The 15,857-nt window shown below is 39.7% G+C and overlaps 1 long non-coding RNA gene across 1 annotated transcript; it reads left to right on the top strand.

The window, feature by feature from the left end:
- Positions 1 to 83: 83 nt before the first annotated feature.
- On the top strand, positions 84 to 6,208 carry LOC107079311 (uncharacterized). The gene is made up of 3 exons (XR_001480261.2): positions 84 to 171; positions 2,779 to 2,896; positions 6,025 to 6,208. It is a non-coding gene; the product is annotated as an uncharacterized lncRNA (long non-coding RNA).
- The last annotated feature ends 9,649 nt before the right edge of the window (positions 6,209 to 15,857 follow it).

The following is a 15,857-nucleotide window of genomic DNA, read 5'->3' as shown; positions in this document are numbered from 1 at the left end:
GAAACCAATCGATCAATCAAGCGATCAATAAACGAATCAAGCAGGCAATTCGGGCTCGGAGCAGCTCAGCCGAAGAGTCTCTCTGTCTGTACCTCTGCGGGAAACGGCACTGCTTGGACTGTCGCTGTGCCCCCCTGCACGCAGGACCCGTTGCCTCAACACGTGTGGCAGGTACTGTAGCTAGTCAGCTCTCTGGATCTGCCGCCTGATTTGCAAATACTGTCGATCCTGTAGACACGCGTCTGGAGAGCCCGTAGTGTAACGTACAGCTGAAGCCGATCACTTTCACGTCGCGTTTTCTCGTTTTATCAAGCCACGTTACGTCACTTTATAAACCACATGACCACCCGACAGCCTTAAAAAAAAGGAATCTTGGTTTGAATTGATTATCAGCTGGAGAGTTTGTATTACGTCGATTTAAAAAACAGCCCCCAAGCAGATCATGCTGCGCTATCTGCTTTGCACCACGTACAGTAACAGCATCCCCACCACGGCCAAAAAATAATCCTTCTTTAAATCGGACGCCTGTTTGTGTGTAGGTTTTTGAAGCCTTTAATAATAATAATAATAATAATAATAATAATAATAATAATAATAATAATAATAATAATAATCACATTTATTAATACGTGTTACAAAAATCAAAAACAAAAAATACCTGGGGTTAATCAGGTTCTGAAATCAATTCCGTGTGTCTTTGGTTCTAGCGCAGTTTTGTGTTTATACAGTAAGAGTTACATTGGTGTTGTACATACTGTAGAGTTGTATTGCGCCTCAGTATTGAACTCAGATAGGAATGCTAGGTTTTGTCTCATGAGAGAAACTATGTTCATTGCACTTATCCACCCATTTGTAAAAATTCGCTTGTTCTTGTTATGGGTTTATTTTCATATGGATTTAATAGGCTGTTACTGATAATTCTTTCAAGAAATTGTTAAATCTAACGTTACTAAGACTTTAACATCCTCCTCCAAAAACACCTTTACATTACCCAATATTGTGTTAGAATTTGCAAATCACAAGGCTTGAGATGTCTCACATAATACGCTCGTCTCGGAGTGTGATTGATGACGCAATTAAAACATTCTGAATATTTAAACCCTCCGATGCCATTCCTTGGAACCGGATCCATTGTTTATATATTTTCGATGAAGGAAGTCCTGCAAAAAAAATCTATAGAAGGTATTTATAGAAGAACCCCAATAAAACGTGTGGAAATGTTTGTCTAGAGCACTCTGTGGCGAGATCTGAAACAAAGAAACTGAAACCTTTAAAAGGCAAAGGAAAAGGAATACTGAAGTTATATTGCGACTTCTTTTTATCTTTTTTTAAAGTGCAAAATCATCCATCCATTTTCGAATCCAGTCATCCAGTGCAAGGTTGCATGGGTAGCCGGAGCAAGGTGGGATACCCCCTGGGTAGGACACCACTCCATGGCAGGGCACGATAAAGACACAAACACACGCTCACACCAAGTGCCAGTTTACCTACCGACATGTCTTTGGACTGTGGAAGAAAACCAGAGCAGCTGGAGGAAACCAACAGGCACACAGGGAGAACATGCAAACTCTGCACAGATAGCACCCCAGAAACTGAGATGTCAGCAAAACCTGCAAAGTAAATACACAAAGTGCAATGTATTGATTGCGTTAAGTATTCTGCCACCTAAGGCTCATTTGGCAGCAACGATTTCTGTCAGTATTTTTGGGTAGGTCTCCATCACTTTGCATGGTTGGATGGTGCAATTGTGTTCAGTCATCCTAGCACATTCTTTAAAGGGGATCGCTGATGGACTGCAATCGTCAACAGCCATTTTCTATGGGATTCAAGTTGGGCTCGAACCTGAGACTGAAGCTGAAGTCCTTGAGTCAGAACTGATCAAGGCATTCACACCCCAGCTGAGCTGAGATAAGAGGGCTGTCCTTTTAATCACTCAAAGGACCGTGGCAAAAAAAGAGGATTCCAGAGGGGGTCCCATGTAGGAAGAAAAAGAGAGAAAACCATCTTACCTATGAAAAGAGCTTGTAAGCTGATGAGCTGCATTCTTGTTAGTGGTAGTATTGACAGTGTAGTCAGTGAACATCTCCTGTATCACCAGGGTTAAAGATCCATTTCATAAGCTCAAGAATTGAGACCATATCTGGCAAAGAGTGAGGACTACTTACTGTGAGCCTGCTGAGCGATAGACAGGCTATCAGTACTGAAGAGTCTGCTTATTCATTGGTATGAAAGAGCAGAACAAACAAGCCAAAAATCAGCCGAGCTCGGAGTGAGAATCCAAACGAGCAGCTTCAGGACAGCAGCCGGGCCTCTTCACTGCTTTGGCAGGGCGCTGAGATCTGGGTGCTATTGGCAACGCCGGGGCTCTGCTGAGGGGAGTGAAGAGACCAGAGCTGGGCTCACATGTGGGCTGGGAGGAAATCGGCAAGAGGTACTTCAACATCAGTAGAAACCTGATCTCCAGTAGCGAAGAGAAATTAAGGCTGTTGCAGTAATATATAAGGACTTCAAGCATATGAGCCCTTTAATTCCAGGATGCCTTCTAACACCCTTTCTTCGAAATAGTAGCTTGATTCAGAAGCAGCTGAATCAAGAAACAGGTCTATTTCTAAATGCTGTTTTTGTTTCGGATCATCTGATCTACCGATTTCAGGTGTAGTGCCACTATTTCCCCACACCAGTTTGCATCGGGCATTCTGCGACTTGCGATATTTTATAATAAGGTGTTTTCACAGTGTTTCTTTTCCCCTGCCTTTTAAAATATTTATCTCTTTCAAGACATGTCATCCCAAGAATCAAATCAAGGTGGCCAAGCTCCTGACGACCTCAGATTTACCACCTCCCATCAGCTCAGGTGTGTGCTGCAAGCCCCCACCTGCCCAGGAGAAGACAGAGGGTATGCCAGCACTTCATCGTCTTCTTTTCACACTGTGCGCCCACACAGACACAGCAGCACCCACTGGGAGCTGATATGGAAATCATGCACCACAATATTGACAACATTGGAAAGTAAATGTGTGTAATAGCGCAGAAACAAATTAATCAAAGAATCGTAAGTCTGCACTGAATGATCCTGAAACAATTTTATTTGTCGAGCCACTATGCATTAATCCTGATGTCCAGTTATAGGCATAATCAAACATGATCAGAATTTGTATTCCTATCTAACAACAACAAAATAGTCAATGCATTCATACAAATGAAGACAATATGGAATTTCTTTAGCTCAAAATCATCCATAATTTTTGCAGTGATTATGACCCTGAGTGAATAGCAGTGTTATTAATGTTGCACTAACAGCAAGCGAGTTTTTACTTCTCATACTGCCATAAACAACGAACTGCTGTTTATAGTTCATCTGAATTGCAAGAAAAACAACATTTACAGCCAGAGATTCAGACTCCGAATAATATCAAGTTGATTCTTTGACAGTTCAAGAAGTAATGAATTTGCTATTTATAAAGTAACAATAATAGTAACAACAATATGTAACAATTATGGCCGTTCTGCAAATGATGATAAAAGACCACAGCCTGGATGTCATCAAAACATTAGGCCTGCAAATGACATACTGCACACTTTTCAGCAGATGTCCAGTCAGTGATGCCTGTCTTAAACATGTGAAAGACTTGAGGTTTCGATGGAGTTTGCACAAAGGTTTAATGACAGTTGTTCAGTGTATTTTCTCATTAAAGTGCATCACAGGCAGCTATAGAGCCAGAGCTCATGAGGTTACAGTTTGGATGATCTAATGTGTACACACTGATAGCAAAGCAGCACAACACAGCTAGCTTTACAGCTTTGCAATCAGGCAGAGCTGAGGTTTCAGCAACCACAGAACAGGGTTTGAGAACTCAAATGCAATCTTGACCTTTCCATTTTTCTTTCATATTTATTGTCTATTTACAGTACATATTTTAGTTTTGTGCTTTGAATGTGTGGAGTGTGTTGTGTGCTGTATAGTACCAAGTATCATAACTGCAAGCAAAATGTGAAAATGTGAAAACAATCTGAATATTTTTGCAACATATATACTGTATATGGTTAAATAATCAGGTGTCAGATCATAGTTTTTTAAGTTTTCTGTGTTAATTTCCTATGTAGGAGCTTAGCATTGTGCAGTCATTCCAAAGAGAGCTGATTAGGGGACCACATGTGGCAGATTTTAAGAATAGTGCTGTTACCAAGGATTCTATTCTTGTTTTCCACTAATTCACTCATCCACCTGGCCCTGATGAGTCATTATACAGTATATCCAGCTACAGGTATGGTCCAGACATAACTGCAATATTATTACTAACAGTTCAGGCCTGTCTAAATAGAGCATGCTTGGATTCTGACTTGCATCCCAATCAGAACGGGTAATTTCTTTCCTCTTTCTGTTTCCTTATCAGCCTCTGGCATTAGGATTTATTGCTGGAAAATTAACCAAGCTTGAGATCTCAGCCAATATACTGATTCGAGTTAGTGAACCTGAAAATTAAACTTTTATTTTTTTTTTCTCAAAAATTAGAATGTGCATTTGTGGTCTGTGATTAGCAAACATAACTTCACGCTGATAGCTTTCTTGTGAAATTGGATTGCGATGCTGTCATAATTCACACATTCGATTTTCTTTGGAACGAATGTGATTTTGTCAGACTACTTTCTATTCACAGGCCTCAAAGGGCTTTAAAAGTGATATTCTGCATCTTCAGTTATTTACCTTTTGGTGGGATATGGCAATACAAAAACACTGACATTACAAGCGTAACAAAAATGTGTCTTAGTTGTTAAAGACGAACTGCAACGCAATATGTATATTTCGGGGTTAGAAAGAATCAGCATTAATAAGTGCATTTCAAACCACAATAAACGTAGAATGTGCACAGTAACTTGTTAAACCCCCTATTTACATCACAAAATAAACTAAATTTCCAGGTATGTGCAGTGCCACAGCAGATAACAAAATGTCCTGTGAGGTGAAGCGGCCTTTTACATTGTAAAGAAGAAGGCTTGGGAATACATCTCTTTTAATCCAATTATTGCTCTCACCTTCCAGATGGTTTTGACGACAAATACTACTTACTTGTTAACTATGCATACGGATCACGTTGGAATATTTCTGCGGTGAAATGTGTGCTGCACAACCTGTACTCTACATCGCATTACATTAGTCATTACAGTGACTAGTGAGCAGGAAGGGCAGCATCGTCACAGTTCATGGGAACTCGAATGCGAGTTTGTGACAACATCACAACTTACAGTACCTTCACAAATTTTACAATATTGTGCTTAATTTGAAATTTGTTACATTTTTCTATAACATCAATGAATTTATTTTTTTTCCGAGATTTAATAACTGGTCAGAGAGACTGCAGTTCCCCTTTAACTCTCTCATCAGCGCTGTAAAGCGTTTTCATTATCCAGCTGTGTGACAAAATCCTACAAACACAGTACAAAGTACAAGCCTGCTGCGCCCTGCCCAGAAAAACTGGCATTGGTCTGAGTGGAGCTCAAGGCATTAACATACAGTAGGCGTGTCCAGCCACTTTGTACACACACAGCTCGTTAGTCAGTGTGACTCTTATTGCAAGAAAACATGAGCCAAAGAACCCTCATTATGTTGAACATGCCTTTACTAGACACTGGGGAATGGAGTGCAAACGGAAAATAAGAATTAGAGTGGGGAGCTTTGTCTGTGTGCATGCTGTAAAGGAAAAAGCAGAGCTTAATTCTACTCTAAAAGGTATAATGAGGACAAGAGGCAACGTCTCTTCTGGAGAGTGGGGGAAAGAGGGCAAGAGTGGGGATGACCAGAGAATGAAGACGTGGGAATGCGTAGAGGGTGGGAGGGAAAAGGTACTTAAGAGAGGAAAATCTGGGCAAAAATTCCAGGGGAAGGTTAGAAGCCAGCATATGGACATGCTGATTCAACAGGCTGACCAGGCAGCAAGGTCAGGAGATGGAAGAAGGGGAGTATGGGCTCTCCGGTCCTCACTGCTCTGACATGTGCAATGTAATGGCATGTTTCCTGGGTTACAGGGTCATTCTGTTTGACGATGAAGGGATATTGAAGTGGATGAGGAAGACAGCGTGATAAGCTTCCGGCTGCAGGAATTCCTCTTGGCATTGGTGTTCTGAGGCCCCGTCTTCATTGTGTGAGGTTTTTAATGCTATGTGAAGGTAGCCACTGTTAATGTTAATTAAACCAAAGAATGACTATAAACCTTTGGATCAAGAATTATTCATTCTGCACCGCTGTTGCCAACGCTTCCTAAAAAGAACACATGAAAGCAACAGGGATTTCTGCTTCTGGTTTCATTTAAAACACAGTGATCTGGATTTAAGTTCTCTGTGTGGAAGCAGGATTTACACAAAAAGTCTGAGGCACTTTCAAAAGAATGAAATTCTGAATTTACTGTAATTACTCCATAGAACTAATCCCAATCTTAAACTTATTGATTTCGCTTCTTTACTCTGTCCCTTGGGTATTCTGCTTCATTCTGTGGGACTGTGGAGATTTCCAAGAGATTAATCTTAAATTATCTTTTAGGCTGAAATTTAAATAAACCCTTGAAGACAGCAGTTCTGCCACCACAAGCTGTATGATTCAGTGAGCAGGAAGATTTGAAACAAAAACGAGCTTCAGGTTGTTTTACTCTATTAATGCCAGGCTGCTGTTTCAGCTGGTAGAAGAAAAAGAAAATCTTTTATTATTAAATGACACAGAATGACAGAGCTTTGTGCCTTCTTCAGAATGTCAGACTGCTAGTCCCGCTGTGATTCACTGAAACTATTGAATAAACTTTTATGTTTCAGTGAGCTGGTGACACCAGAAATCTGATTTGTCTACAGGACGAAGTGAAGGGAGCTTCACAAACAATCCAATGGCACATAAATCAGCACCTAGTGAGTGGAAATGAAAAAGGACCCCCTGGGAACAAAGCCACTGGCCACCTGGAAGAATGAGAAAGAAAAGGGAACAGTGTGTAATACATATTTATCACACATCACTACTGTAAAAAATAGTCACAATATCTACGGAGAGTGATGCTCATTTATCTTCGGAGTCAGCAGCTAGGAAAATGCTGACTATACAGAACAACTGAGGAAGCTGGAAACCTGCATCAGGAAAGCCATGTCTAAAACCGCCAACAGCTAAAAACCCGGAAACGATCATCCTGCCAGCATTGTAGGCATTGTGTTACATTAGTAGAGGAAAAACCGCTTAAACCTATTGATTTTATTATTAAGCCAAAGCAAAAAAAATCAAGAGAAAACAATCAGATACCATATCATGTAATTATAACATTCACTGTATTCGCTGTAAGCTTCCATTTCAGACCCAAGGCCTTGAAAGCAGTGGGTTGTTCAACAGATGGTTTAGCTGCTCTACGTGGTGGCATTCATACATTCCAGTTTACCTTTATCATTGAACTTATTTATAGCCTTAGTTTTGGACTTAATTTTAACAGCAAATTGGCTGTTGTTCCCCCATGCACTCTCTTTGGTATCCCTGCCTCTCAGAGTTGCCCTTGAGAGAGAGAGAGAATATGTAAGCAACAAGTGTTGAGAACAGACATTGCAATGAGGAGAGAAATTGAGACTCAGTTTGAAATAAAAGCCTAATGTCCTCAGCTTCTCCCTCAGAGAGCCACAGTTCAGCTTCCCGAACAACCGGGAATATACTGTAGTTGGTAACGGCAACACATGTTTCAGAAGGCAGGCTGACAGTGCTCCTGTTTCTCAGTACACAGTCATTACTTCTCTAACAGAAGGGCAGTCTTCACACAATAAACAAATTTAAAGCTGAGTTTGCAATACGAGTTTCCACAATAATACATTTTATTGCATACAGAACATTAACTACTGAACTGAGTACTTGGGAGTTATTTTTTTTTAAAGATTTACTGGAACATAACCCCTCTTGCTGGAGGAAGAGCTAGTGTAGGTTCTGACGATGCCTTCTTGATATAGTCCACAATAAATCTGTCCCACATGCTCTTCACAAATGTACATTAAATTCAAAGTGCTTGGGCACTGGGCAGCAATGTTCCCTCTAATTTCTAATGGGCTGTGTGCACATAAATTTCAAGTTATGCAAATTTTTACACTTGTATACACTAAATTGAGTGTATGTGAAATTGTAATCCTGAAATTATTTTTTGTTAATATAGTCATCCTCATAGAAGCATAGAGACTCAAAAGACCAGGACAGCAATTCAACGAGCCCAGTCATAGAGACTGAGTGCAGAGCAAGCATGAGCATGGAGGTACGAGACTACAAGAGCATAGATGTCAATGATCGAGTAGCAATAATTGTCAGGGAACCTATTGGTAGAATAGGAGGACCCTTATGCATGACTGTGAATCCCACAGAACACAGAGCAGCAAAGGGACAATCCAAAAGACAAAATCCAGAGGCTTGGTCAAAAGGCAGGAGCAAAGATTTAGTAACAGAAGAGCAGTGATCATGCACATACAGTAGGGGGAATACTACAAGAGGCTTCTCAATAGAAAGCATGGAGAGGTGTGTGAGGGGAGTTTAAATACTGAAAGGAAAGGGATGTGGTTGGATAATTGGTTAGGGAGTGAGAATTTGAGGAATCTGGTGCATGTGGGAATGTGATGGGTTCAATTAGGAATGTGATTGTGAAACAGTGGTTCTGGGAATGCAATGCTGTTTGCGAGGGAGAGTGTGGGGCGTGACAATAATAATGCACACAGCCAAGTTGGACCTCTCTCAGCCAGTCTCATGTGGTCAATTTAGCATTTTTCAACTGACAACCGTGTATGTTTTATTATTATAATTTTTTTGTATTTAATTTTTTGTGCACAGTTCAATTTCTTATGTGCGCTGATTTCATATCCTGTGTGCGCCCGCGCACACACGCAAAGCTTAGAGGGAACGTAGAGGGGCAGGTGAAAAGTACCTATATTTCTCTATGCATCAAGAAAACAGGCAGGAAAACATCCAGACTTTACTGAGGGAAGAAAAGGGGATTCAATTTATTTAGCTGTGCATTTATATAACATGACAACTGAAGGTACCTTCAAAACCTCTCTCTGCAACTTCTGTGACTGCACCGAAGCGAAGTTTAAACTCATCTTCAATTAAGGAAAAGGAAATGTGCTAGAGGGGATGGATATTTATCATTTTCAGAACAGGAGAAGATGGAAATCACTGCAACTATGTACGGTTCAGTTCACGTGTAGTTACTTCTATACATGACCTGAACATACAGTCTGTCAAGAAAATGCTTCCTGGTGGGTGTATTCTTATTAGAAACTACTGGCCATTTGTAAGCATGAATTGCAATATAGAACTGCTATTAGTAGCAAGGGAATTTGACTGTTTCCATGGAAATCCTGACAGCCTAGCAACAGTTCCAAGGTCTGTGAATCCACAAAGTAGAAACATCCCGAAAGATAAAAAGATAACATTAGATACACACTCAAAATTAACAAAAAAGGAATGAGGCATGTAATGGCGTTTTTGGGCATTTATGTTAAAGTCATGGTAGGAACGAAATTTTAGAATGTTTTTTGTGAATGGAATGATTCTGAAGTCCGGATATTCATCATGTACAGAGATTCATCATGGTCTGATGTTTGCCCCTGTGGAGATGGAGGACACCCCAAATGAAAATGTCCACCACCCCCTTTATATAAGGGAAGGGAGAAGAGTCAGGAAAGTTGTCCCTGAAGCCCAGCTCTGGGGAAAGAACGCTACAGTTTTCCCTTGAGGGAACCTTCGAAATTCTGGAGGTGGACTAGCAGTTTCTTCTGGCGATTGATTATGGCGTGAATGGCTGACACCACCTCCCCCCAGGAGGGTAAAGGGGTGCAAAGACCAGGGCTGGGGGCAGTAGCAGCTCTCAGGAAGTGGACCGATCCGCAGAGGAAAACCCAGCCCTCTGGATGAAATCCCAGCCAAGATGGCAAGCCTGCTGGGAGGTAGTGACCCAGCCCAGCTGCAGCTGAGTCTCGTCTCCTGGAGCTGTGCCCAGGTTCAGGTCAGTAGATTCCACCTGGGCTTCAGGTGGGAGGATGTTGGGATGCATGATGGATACCATCGAACACGTGTCCAATAGATCCCAGCATGACGAACCTCCTATGATAGATAATAAATATACACATGTTATTTATTAAATAGAGAACATCAGAGGTAAGGTATTCTAGCATCTGGGCAAGAACAAAATGTAAATAAAAGAATAAATGTAAGTTTAAAATGAAGTTTGAAACAAAGCAATGGAAAGGTCTCAAGAAAAAAAAGCAAGGCTTCCCTTCCACACTGCTGGTTGTTTTTTCCGTGCATAGTTTTTCTACCCTCATATAAACAAGCTAATAATAGGTTTAGTTCTCAACATACAGTAGCAGAAAAAATGAACAATTTAATAGACCACATAATAATAATAATAAATCTTTTCATGGATGCAAAATATCAGGGGGAGGAGCACCACCTTGCTTTGACAACTAAAATATTATAGATTAAGCTGTCTGTTAGTTAGATAGTACTAACAGAAGCAGTATTACAGCAAAGTTCATATGAGGCTATCAAGATGCTGAACACAGCCTTTAAAGTGCGGCTGAGGACAAACTGAGTTTGTCCAAAAGTGCGGGTACACACATAAATCTATTTAGATGGAAATGGAAATTGTTTTGCCCGATCCTGATATAAATATCACAGAGTTATATATACCATTTTACCTTGAAAATCTTCACTGCGTGAGTAAAGCTCTTCAGCTCTGAAGAATTCTTGCAATTAAGTGGAGCATAGAACCCTTTGTGAGTTACAACATATAATACATTCCTTTTAAAAAAATGAGAATGGCTAGTTTGAATGAGATGTTTTAGTGTTTTTACTTACTGTACTAAGGACAAACATTAATCTTGTCTGTAAAAAAACTGTTAAGATGTTCCTGATGCCCAGATATTTCTAATTTATATAACCATTTGTAGAATTAACAGATTAAAACTCCATTCCTGTCAGACCTTTATGTTCCCTGAATTGTTGTGTAATGCCAACTGGGTGCAGGTAAAAACCTCCCATCCAGTGCCACTTGTGAGATAGCAGGCTGAGAAATCAGCAGGAGATGAAGGAAAAGAAAAATATAGAAACACAACAAAGCCACTTTGTCCCCAGAGAGCAACATTGGTGCCAAAGGAAAAGGCAGCATGTCTTGTCATTTCAGCATCATGTCAAAGAGGCAAAGGAGAAAACTAAGTGAAATCCAGTGATCATACAGCATGATGCCACCTACAGAATCAACTGGGCTTGATTTTCTTTCAGCCAGTCTTTGCCACTGATCTGCTGAAAGGAGATGCTAAATACAGCATGATTCTGCATGGGCTCAAGGGAAGGATACTGCAATACTACACTGTACAGTATCGTATAAACACGCCAGTTCTGGGATTAACACAGCCCAGTTGATCTCTATGGTATTTTATGTCATTTCCAGGCTGTAATGGAAATGACTTCCCTCTTCTGGTATTGACATTTGTAACAGATGTAAGATTTATGAATATGAGTATTAAGAACAGGGAGTTATGATACTGTATATCTCGTACTTTGAAGGAAGGGGTTTAAATAAAATGAAGCTGCTCTTTCTGTCTGTTTTCATGTTGTTTTAAGGGTAGATTTTCAATGCCTCAGGTGTAGTTCACTCTGTATCACTCATTCTGGATTGACAGGCAATATTGTAAGTGTTGAAGCACATAATAGCAGGGAGACTGACAGTGATAAAGTGGCACTGAAAATGACTTTGTCTCATGGCTGCTAACAACACATATGGTACAACATGGTGTTGAAAGCAATTACCAACGCAGTAATGGGACTTAGATGCCATAAGGTTAATCTCTTGTGCAGAGCAGAGGTGTTGCATTTCTGCAATGTACATCCTAATTCATATTAGATCTAATACATCCAGTAATATGTTTATTTTATGTATGGATGTATGTTTTTTTCAAAACTTATTTATTTTTCACTTTAGGATGGCTATTTGCAAAAAATAATTTATTTGTAGACAAATCACACCATTCTTGAGTTGACTACGCAAGCAGTAAACCACTCTTTTAGCAAAAGTAAAGGCATGACAAATGAAACGTCTTTAAAAGGTTGTTTGTGGGCTCGGCCTTCTGCTCCTGGTAGGCCAGGTGATGGTGTCCTAGCTCAGCCCAGTGCTGGTCTCAGAGATTGAGGTCAGGACTCAACAGAATGCTGTTTTTGGTGGTATTGTTTATCAAGTGCCTTGAGGGATCATGATCGTTTGAACATTCATTTGAATATTTTCAGATTTTGTCCACCTCGGGTGTGCATTGGTGTACTTGGAAAATAAGATGCACTGATACGTTTTTTTCTTGATTATGCATCTTTTTTGGTTTTAATTGCTCCTCTTGGAAGTCATAACAAATGTTCAAGAAGAAGACGAGCCCCGTTTTATAATACCAAACACCCTACATAATGAACATACAGTAATAGTCTTTCTGATTCTAATCAGCCTTTCCTTTTCTGCAGTCACAGTCTATTTACCTGCACCCTCCCCATGCCACCTAGTTCACAGTGCCAGGTGCTGCCTCTTTGCCCATGCGTGCTAAAGTCAAGGACACTTCAAAAGCATTTATTTAATACAAAGTTCATGTGTAACTCCTGAAACAGAAATTCCTCGCGGTTAGTGTTATTTGCATTTGTGCATTTAACTTGTGCTTACTGACATTCTTCCATTATTTCATATTAATTGACTTAAAAAATGAACCAAGAATCAAAGACAGTATTAACATTCCATTTACAATAGCTTTGAATGGCAGTGTTTTGTATGCACATATAACAGATGTTGTCATTAAAATTCTAGACAGATCCTTGCTTTGATGTTTTAATTAAAATTACCGGATTAATATGTCCTTTGATCTAGACCTGTTGCCATCCAATGTTTTTTTTTATTTCTAGCAATTTCTAAACAACCCCTGCATGCAATCTTTTGTACACAATTCCAAGACATTCCACTGAAAGATATTTTTCCCACAATGAGTTCCACATGCAACATATTTAAATCCAAAACCTACAACAGGAAATAAACATCTGTTTTATTTTAATATGATTGCACACCCATTTCTGTTTAAGCAAAACTACTGGAATCATGAAGTCAAGAATGACAACTATATTTGGTGCAGGCCATGTGTTTTCCCATTCTCTTTGGACCTTTATTATTGATTACATAATCGATCCAATCATTTTTTAACTGGTCCAATTAATCCATTTTTTTTCCAGTTAACAGAGTTTAGGTTTGTAACTTACAGAGGAGTCAGAGGAGTTTAAAATATAATGGACTGTTGACAATTCCTGATTATGTGGTAATTTATCTACTAAAAGCCTTAATGACCCATGAAAAGTTACGAAAGTGCCTTTAATGACTGTTTTCTTAAGGTGCTGTAGAATGGAAGGATTCATGTGCCTAACAGGTCAATTGACCAATCTAGATCATGGATATAAATTAAGAAGAGCACTTGTCCTAGTACAGATCCCTGTGGTACTCCACTAATTACATCACCCCAATTTGAGTATTCATTCTTTATCTGTGCTCTCTGTTTTCTAATGAATAACACATTTTCGATCTAAGCACTTTAGTGAAATGCAAGAGAAATATATTTTCACGTGGATAATCCCAGGTCCAGATGGCAAGTGATTTTTCTTAATTTGCTGGGCACAAGCAGACTTGTAGTGACAGTAGTAAGATGTGTGCCACAGTACCTTTCTTTCGGGCTCTCTGGAGCTCGTAACCTGTAGAAGGTGAATTGTTCTAACAGGTGAGCAGATGGGAAGTGCCTGTTTGCCAGTCTCAAAAACAATTTCAGAAATCACAGATCATACTGATAAAAACAAAACATCAAACACACAAAAACCAATGACTGATGAGAAGGCAGAGCAGTACAGTGAATACAGTATAGTCTATTCAAAAGTCCAGCAGATTATTTGAGAAATATAAGTTCTATGTTGGTATATTATTTTTTTAGGCAAAACTAAAAAGGCTTAAAGATGAGACTATGCTAAAATTGTTTCAACACTATCTTTTTGGGTGGACTTGCTAAATTTATTAGAGTGCAACAAATAAGCAGTCTCAAGAAGTCAGAACAGAATTTAAGTGTTTAATGTTGGATACATGCCTGTATAAATTTATGCAGTTTTTTAATGTTTCTAGCATTAATTCTTTGTCTATATTTTGCTGTAAAAAGTGGGTTGCAGATTGCCTCTGCTGGAATAAGGCAGCATTCTAAAAGCCAATAGATGGATGTTCTCCAATACAATTTGTCAAGAGTCTTTTGTAATGTAAAATATCTTATGATTGTAAGCATCTTGGACAGAATCATTCATTAAAATGTGTCTTCTCTGAGTTGAAGTCTAATCAATACCATCTGGACATACTGTAGCTTGTGGCTATGACCACATTAACAGCAGAGCCTCTAGGGACTATGGTCACAGCTCGAGTTTCAGATCTAACAAAAACATGGCCCCATACTAAAGTATGGGCCAAGCATTTCTATCATTTTCATGGTTTTCAGAAATTTTCCAGCAATTAAAGCATTAAAGATTTTTGCAATCTTGAACAGCAGTGTGATTGTCTGCTGGGATTTAATTGATTATGCATAGATTTTGCGATGGTTGATTGCACATCATCTCTCAGAATTGTTTATTTAAACAAAGAATGCCCCAGTTTGTATCCTGCAAGGCTGTAGCTTGGTGGATGCTAGTATGTTTGTGTGTTGGCCCATACATCTAATTTAGAGCTGTCAAGTATAACCATGAAACGGCATCTACCTCTCATCAGTGTAGCAGCGGTGAAATAATATTTCATATACAGTATATATAAACCCCAGGCAAAACCCTGGACTTAAAATATTATGTTTAACAATGTTAGAGGAAAATATTACCAAGCAAACCTCCTTTTATACAATGAGTTTTTTTTTTATTTTGCATTTTATCTCCAACTGTTGCTTGAAACAGTCCAAATGGACACTTTCTGTTCATTTGAACTGAGCGGCTTCCTGTCCAGAATCTCTGCTTTCCTGCGGCTCAAGAGCATGTCACAGATGAAACAGACACCACTGAGAAGCACTAATACCGGATTAAACAGATTATATCATTAAGTAACTGAGATCTCAGCTGGAACCAAATGAGGAGACTTGGGTGTCTTCTAGGAAAAGTGCTAATTCCTGGGTTTGAAGCCACCTCAGTTCCCTGGGCTGTTTGAACCTGGAGCATCAGATATTAATAAAAAATAAAAGACATGCAGAACTGAGCCCTTCTGCACATTTTGTAAAATGCCACAGAAACCTGTGTTCCTCTTATGAATTCTCATCTCTGTTGTCATAGAAGCAGAAAGGCAGATTTGGCTTGAAGACAGCTGTTGTAATGGGCATTGCCGTGACAACAGAATTCACGTTAAAAAAAAAAGGAAAAGGCTTTTTCCTGTTCAATCTACTGTATGATCCCTTTTCCAGCAAGGGAACAGCAATCATGGCTGTGACACCATCCCAAGCAGCATTATTTCATGAAGAAGAACGACACCCAAGAATGCGTTTGTTTGAGGATGTTTATTGAGTATGTACAGTAGGTAGAGTTAGATTGGCATTAACCCACTTGGCCAGAGGCTGAGGAGGCTTGGACCCCCCCTGCTGGCAGAGGAAGGATGAAGAGGCAGCTGCACAGGTGGAGATGGGTGGAGGAGAGATGTAAGAGAGGGGCTAGAGCACGATTTATACTCTACACAGCTTTGAGAAATGACGTCAGGAATGATTAAGGACCAGAAGAGCTGGGATGAAATTAGCTTGATTGTCGTCATCCCTTTCCAAACTCCAGACAAGAGTTCCAATCGAAGGAT

The sequence above is a fragment of the Lepisosteus oculatus genome, chromosome 17 (assembly GCF_040954835.1).
Source record: "Lepisosteus oculatus isolate fLepOcu1 chromosome 17, fLepOcu1.hap2, whole genome shotgun sequence".
NCBI classification, from domain to species: domain Eukaryota; kingdom Metazoa; phylum Chordata; class Actinopteri; order Semionotiformes; family Lepisosteidae; genus Lepisosteus; species Lepisosteus oculatus.
The sequence above is the reverse complement of the archived record's forward strand: the minus strand, read 5'-3'. Positions and strand labels throughout refer to the sequence as shown.